The sequence below is a fragment of the Jaculus jaculus genome, chromosome 5, assembly GCF_020740685.1.
Source record: "Jaculus jaculus isolate mJacJac1 chromosome 5, mJacJac1.mat.Y.cur, whole genome shotgun sequence".
Lineage (NCBI taxonomy): Eukaryota > Metazoa > Chordata > Mammalia > Rodentia > Dipodidae > Jaculus > Jaculus jaculus.
The window spans coordinates 2,168,214-2,175,204 of record NC_059106.1 but is presented as its reverse complement, the minus strand read 5'-3'; the positions used below and the strand labels follow the sequence as shown (position 1 = coordinate 2,175,204).

At 41.7% G+C, this 6,991-nt stretch overlaps 1 non-coding gene across 1 annotated transcript; it reads right to left on the bottom strand.

Annotated features, from left to right (window-relative positions):
* Positions 1–6,480: 6,480 nt before the first annotated feature.
* On the bottom strand, positions 6,481–6,671 carry LOC123461014. The gene has a single exon (XR_006637345.1). It is a non-coding gene; the product is annotated as a U2 spliceosomal RNA (small nuclear RNA).
* Between the last annotated feature and the right edge of the window lie 320 nt (positions 6,672–6,991).

The window sequence follows — 6,991 nt, the reverse complement described above, 5'->3', positions numbered from 1 at the left end:
CCACTTTGTCTCTGAAAGAAGGTGTTCCAAAGCACTCCTCCTAACCTTTGGCTCTTTGGCCCTTACATTCTTCCATAATGGTCTCTGAGGCTTGGAAGTGGTGATAGAGATATCTCATTTAGTGTTGAACACTCAACTACCACTATTTTTATCAGCATTTCACTTTGACAAGCTTTGAGTCTCTCCAGTAGTCACTGCCATCTGAAAAGAGAAGCTTCTAGGGCTCAAGCTATGGCTCAGTAGTTAAAGGTGCTTGCTTCCAAAGCTTGCTGGCACGTTCCATTCCCCAGTAACCACATAAAGCCAGACGTACAAAGTGCCTCATTTGTCTGGGGTTAATTTGTAGTGTGACAAGAGGCCCTGGAATAGCCATACAATCTCTCTAAATAACAAGTACATATATATATGTATTTGTACATATATATATACATATATATACACACACACACACATACATACATACATACATATGTATATGTAGCTTTTAAAAATATTTTATTGATTTATTTATTTGAGAGACAGAGGAAGAGGCAGAGAGAAAGTGAGAATGGGCACGCAGGGCCTTTAGCCACTGCAAACAAACTCCATACACATGCGCCCCCTTGTACATATGGCTTATGTGGGTCCTGGGGAATTGAACTGGGGTCCCTAGGTTTCACAGGCAAACGCCTTAACCACTAAGCCATTTCCCCAGCCCTATATATGTAGTTCTGTTGTTTTGTTTTCTGAGGCAGGGTCTCACTGTAGTCCAGGCTGACCTGGAATTCACTATGTAGTCTCAGGGTTGCCTTGAACTCATGGCAATCCTCTTACTCTGCCTCCTAAATGCTGGGATTAAAGGCATGCACAACCACGCCTGGCAATATATATATACAGTTTTTTAAAAAAGAAGCTGGGGGAGGTGGAGAGATGGCTTAATGGTTAAGGAGTTTGCCTGCAAAGCCAAAGGACCCAGGTTCAATTCCTCAGGACCCATGTTAGTCAGATGCACAAGGGGCACATGCATCTGGAGTTCGTTTGTAGTGGCTAGAGGCCCTGGAACACTCATTCTCTATCTGTTTCTCCCTCTTTCTCTGCCAAATAAATAAAAATAAAAAATAAGAAAAATAAAAAGAAGCTGGACCAGACATTGTGACAAATGCCTTTGATCCCATTGTTCAGGAGGTAGAGGTAGGAAGATCCCTATGAGTTTGAGGCCAGCCTGGGACTACAGAGTGAGTTCAAGGTCAGTCTGGTCTAGAGTTGAGTCCCTGCCTCAAAAAAAGAAAGAAAAGAGAAAAGTGCTGGGCGCTGGAGAGATGGCTTAGTAGTTAAGGTCTTGGCCTGTGAAGCCTAAGGACCCCAGTTAAATTCTCCAGGACCCACATAAGCCAGATGCACAAAGGGGTGCATGCATCTGGAGTTTGTTTGCAGTGGCTGGAGGCCCTGGCATGCCCATTCTCTTTCTACCGCTTTCTCAAATAAATAAATAGATAAAACATATGGTGCAGTCAGGATGTTAAGCCAGTGAGGCAAGATTAGATAAACACCTAATTACATCCCCTCTAGGTTTCCTGGGGAGCTGGGTGTGGTGGCGCACGCCTTTAATACCAGCACTTGGGAGGCAGAGGTAGGAGGATTGCCGTGAGTTCAAGGCCCCCTGAGACCAAAAAAAAAAAAAATTAAAAAAGAGCTGGGTTATGGTAGCACATACTTTCATGCCAGCACTTGGGAGGGAGACAGAAGTACAAGGATCACTGTGAGTTCCAGACCAGACTGGGACTACAGAGTGAATTCCAAGTCAGCCTGGGCTAGAGTGAGACCCTATCTAAAAAAAAAAATACTTATTATAATAAATAATGATAATAATAATTGGGCTGGAGAGATGCCTTAGCAGTTAAGGTGCTTGCCTGCAAAGCAAAGGACCTGGGTTTGATTGACCATGACCCACATTAAGTCAGATGCACAAGGTGGCACACACATTGTATTTGCAGCGGCTGGAGACCCTGGTGCTCCCATTCTTTCTCCTCTCTCTACCTAAGAAAGAAAAAAAGAAAAAAGAAATAAAGAGAAGCTTCTCTAACCCCAAACTGAAAGTAGCACTAATATATAGATATAAATAAATATTTAGAGGGCAACTTGGTAGGCATAATATATTGATTTAGCCAAATCAACAGTCGTAACCTCCCCTTTGGGTCTTTGTTTTGTTTTGTTCAAGGTAGGGTCTCACTCTAGCCCAGGCTGACCTGGAACTCAACTCAGTAGTCCCAGGCCCCCTCTGAGTCTTATTGTCTTTCCAGTCATGGCAAACCCAATAGGGAGCAATTGGTTACACCTAACAGAAATGCCACTATTGCACTTGTCTGGCTGGCCAGTCATATACTTTGCAGGGTTGATTGGTTAAGACTGTTGATATGTCTTTTTTATTTTCTTTCTCACCCCCCCCCCCTCCCCAGGTAGAGTTTCACTCTAGCCCAGGCTGACCTGGAGTGCACTATATTGTCTCAGGGTGGCCTTGAACTCACGGTGATCCTCCTACCTCTGCCTCCCCAGTACTGGGATTAAAGGTGTGGGCCACTACGCTTAGCTTTTTCAGTTCTTTCCATGACAACTGAGTCAAACAAGGAAACGAGGGGAAAATTAACCTGAATGAAAAAAGGCAAACAGACACAAGAAGGAGACCATGCTAGATGTTTGTCAAGGCCTCAAGAGTTTATTCTTACATGTAGGTTTATATAGGGTTGTAGGGGGAAGGAGACGTGGTCAGGGCAAGGAGTTGTAGGGGGAAGGGGATGTGGCCAGGGCAAGGAGTTGTCAGGAAACCTAGAGGGGATGTAATTAGGTGTTTATCTAATCTTGCCTCACTGGCTTAACATCCTGACTGCACCAGGCTTCACATCCTGACCATAAACTGGCCTTTTGCAAAAGATAAGCAGTCTGCTGACTGGTTCCAGAAGTACCTAACAGAAAGCTGGGTGGACCATGCAAAATGGAAAGGCTTTTGCTCTATGGCTCCTGATATCTCCTCCCTTCTTTTATACAAAAGAGGGGGAGGCCCGCTATTCAGTGGTGGGCTGCAATGCCTTTGTTTCTTCATCAGCTACTGACAGCATGGGGGAGTATTCAGCCAAGCGTACGATCCCCTGGTAGTTGAATATTAGGTGAGGAAGTAGAAACTTAACTTGCTATATGGAAGTTTCTGTTAACATGGCCAAGGTTTGATTCATAGCTCCCAACATCTCCTCCCTTATTTTATACAAAAAGAGGGGAAGGCCCGCTTTGCAGCGATGGGCATTAACCAACTAGGGGAGTAGGGACCTGATTCCTCCCGTGGGATGTCTTTTTCCCACAATCTTTGGCCCTTGGTACCTTTTGGGGAGGGGAGGCAGGACCTATGTGGCCAGAGAGTGAGGCACGGCCTTAGTGATAACAGTTATGGTGCCAACTTCCATGTAAGTCAGGTTTTTCTCTCAGGGAATTCAGAAGTGGTCAGATAGGGACCTTCCCTTGCGTTGCTTTGCTTTGCACCCACGTTGGTGCCCATATCACACTCACTTTATTGTGAGCTGATATGCATAGGTATGAATCCTATGCAACTCCTAAAGGAGGGGTAGCTATTTGGCCAAGACAGGTAGACTGCAGCGATAGCAGAGGTGTAGAGGACAGCAGTATAGTAAATAAGTACAGAATGTAAGAGCAAGGGAGAGAGACAGCTGTAGGTGGTAGGTCTTCAGTGGCAATGTCTTGATCCGCCAGCTCGTCTGTGATAATGGACCTGTAAAGGCTGTATCTTAATGGCTTTAATCTGTTGACATGATTTTAATTATAATAATGGGTCCATTATGAGTGAGAGGATTAAGATAAGTAGAGGTCCTTCCAGCTTTGTCCTCTTAGGGAAAAAAGGGAGATTCTCTCAAGAAAGTATTTCTTCCCTGGATATGTGAGATGTCACTGGAGGATCATCAGCTTGTTTTACAAGTCTCTCTGGCAGCCATCTCACAGCATTTTCTTTGTTGTCAGACAGAGAAGCATACTGATCCTCGGCCCCAAATGAGTACTGGGTCTGGGCCATCCCATTTTAAAGTTAAAGGATCTTTCCACATGGCTTTGGCAAAGGTATTTTTTGTATTTGTGTGCTAAAAGCGATCAGCAGCTGAATTTCCCTGAGTATCAAGGGTTAAAAAGTTTAGGACAAAAAAGGCATGATGAAGGATATTTCTTGGAGAGCCTTTTATGGGATATAAATCCCCCGTTTTTAACTTTTGGAGGGTAAATGGACCCAGAAGAGGGGCCCCTCCTGCCAGAACACCCCAGTGGGTGTAAAGTCAGTGGTACAAATGACCAGGAGAAGAGGCTTTTTATAAGAGATAAAAGTGACTCTTTGGCTCAGAATTGTAGCCTCCACTATCTTCAGGGTCTCTAAAATTTACCACAGGTAAACTAAATGTAAAATGCTGATGAGGAGTGTAAGGGAATTGTAAAAAAGCAATCCTTGGGCTGGAGAGATGGCGTAGCGGTTAAACGCTTGCCTGTGAAGCCTAAGGACCCCGGTTCGAGGCTTGGTTCCCCAGGTCCCACGTTAGCCAGATGCACAAGGGGGCGCACGCGTCTGGAGTTCGTTTTCAGAGGCTGGAAGCCCTGGCACGCCCATTCTCTCTCTCTCCCTCTACCTGTCTTTCTCTCTGTGTCTGTCACTCTCAAATAAATAAATAAATAAATAAAAATTAAAAAAAAAAAAGCAATCCTTTAGGTCAATAATGATTTTACAATGTCCTGCAGGAATTGCTACTGGAGTGGGGAGGCCTGGTTGTAGGGCCCCCATAGGTACCATGGCCTTATTAATTTTTCTAAGGTCCTGGAGCAATCTCCATTTTCCAGACTTTTTCATTATAACAAAGGTAGGAGTAGGTTCAATATGGCCTGCAGCAAGTTGTTCCTGCACTAACATCGTGGCTGTAGCTAATTTCAGAAGTTAAGGGCCATTTATACATTCAAGGTTTTTTGTTTTTTTTTTTAAATCTTTGGTTACACATTTCTCTCTGAGTGTTTAAGACCATGCAGATAGCCAAAAGTTAATTAAGGATTAATTTAGAGGCTCTCCAAAGAGACTTTAGGGACACAGGAGTAGCCGCATAGTTTACTGGTGTCTTGCCTGTTAGGATGAGTCAGGGCCATGCTGGTCAAGTAATTTTCCCTTCTTTGGGAAGTCAAGAGACCTGATTGTTCCTCAATTGTGACTCTTCTGTTTTAGACTGTACACCAATTTTGTTTGGGTCTCCATATCCTCCTTGCTCAGGAAGACAGGTGACTTACCAGGGGGCCAGTGTAGAAGTATCCCATCATCTCCAGTGGCCTCATGACATGGGAGTACTGGCCAAAATATTGACACTTTTTGCTCTAATGATTCCAGTTGGTTTTGGCTTATACGTAGGTGATTAACACAATCAGAAAGGAAGTTACATCAGCCTGGATGTATGTACATATAGAGCACGTTTGATTACTGAAATAGACTTAGTTAAAGAATGGCACAAGGGCTTCTAAAATCATTTTGTCCTATCTTTAAAATTTTTGTTGTACTGTGGCAGCATAAGCCATATATCTGAGGCATAGGAAGTAGGCACAACTCACATTTTAAATATCTAACATTTATAAATATAGGCAGAACCTGTTACCAGTCTTGAAAATAGTACCAACTGATTTATAAACTTAACTAATTTAACCTAGAAATTATCAGAAAAGAACAAGTAAGACAGTATAAGATCTTAGCACCTGTGTGAAAACATCTTTGATTAGTTCAGATACCTGTGTGGGTACAAATTACCCAGAGAACGTTGGAAACAGAATCATGGAACTTGAAATATACATATATATATTTTCAGATGAGGACCATTGTTTGAGCATGAGGCTGTACCCTAAAGTAGGGACTATGTCTTAAGAGTTAATTTTGTTATAAGCACTGGACTTAAGATGTAAAAGTTGAGACAGTTACTTTACATACAATAGAGTAGAATTTGGTCTTTTCTGAGCCAAAATAGCTAGCTAAATATTAATATAACCCTTGATAACTTTTTTTTTGAAAGAAAAAACATTATTTGACATCCAATGATTTTGGCTTAAACTTGATAGCTATTGATTTTATGTACCACAGAAATTTTTATTAACATAAAACAATTTTATGTTTTACCCATAACTTAAATTTGACAAATCTTAAGCAAGCTATCCCAACATATTTTACCCTGAAATTTAGTTGTTTTTTTTTTTAAGTTTGTAAACAGTTTAAAAACCTTTAACTTTAGGCATGGTGTTTAGGTTTGGCCTGAATTTTTTTTTTTTTTTTTTACATCTGCACACCTTTATTTATATACTTTAACATTCTGATCTAAGTACCACTCAAAAGGCATTTTTAACAAGTAATCATTGAAAAATTCCTTCCCAGTTCCTTCAATCAGTTCATCTCACCCCATCATTAATTATCTTTTCTTTTCTTTTTTTATTCCCCCGAGGGTGTGCACCGTTCCTGGAAGTACTGCAATACCAGGTCGATGCGTGGAGTGGACGGAGCAAGCTCCTATTCCAACTCCACTCTCCAAAAATCCCTTTAATATATTGTCCTCAGATAGAGGACGTATCAGATATTAAACTGATAAGAACAGATACTACACTTGATCTTAGCCAAAAGGCCAAGAAGTGACTATCTTTCTTATAAGGCTATTAAAAAATTACACCAAATTGATTAATCCTATTACTAAAAAGAAAGCAGTCTTAATACAATTTTATATCATTATACCAATAACACACTTGGGAATGATTTTATTAGGAGTAACTAAGGCAAATTGTCTTGTTATCTTGAGGCAGGCTGGCTCAGAAGTCAGATCAGTTGCCTCGTCCTTTTAAGTAATAGGACATTACAATCTTTTTTTTTTAATTTAATTTAATTTTATTTTATTTGAGAGCGACAGACACAGAGAGAAAGACAGATAGAGGGAGAGAGAGAGAATGGGCGCGCCAGGGC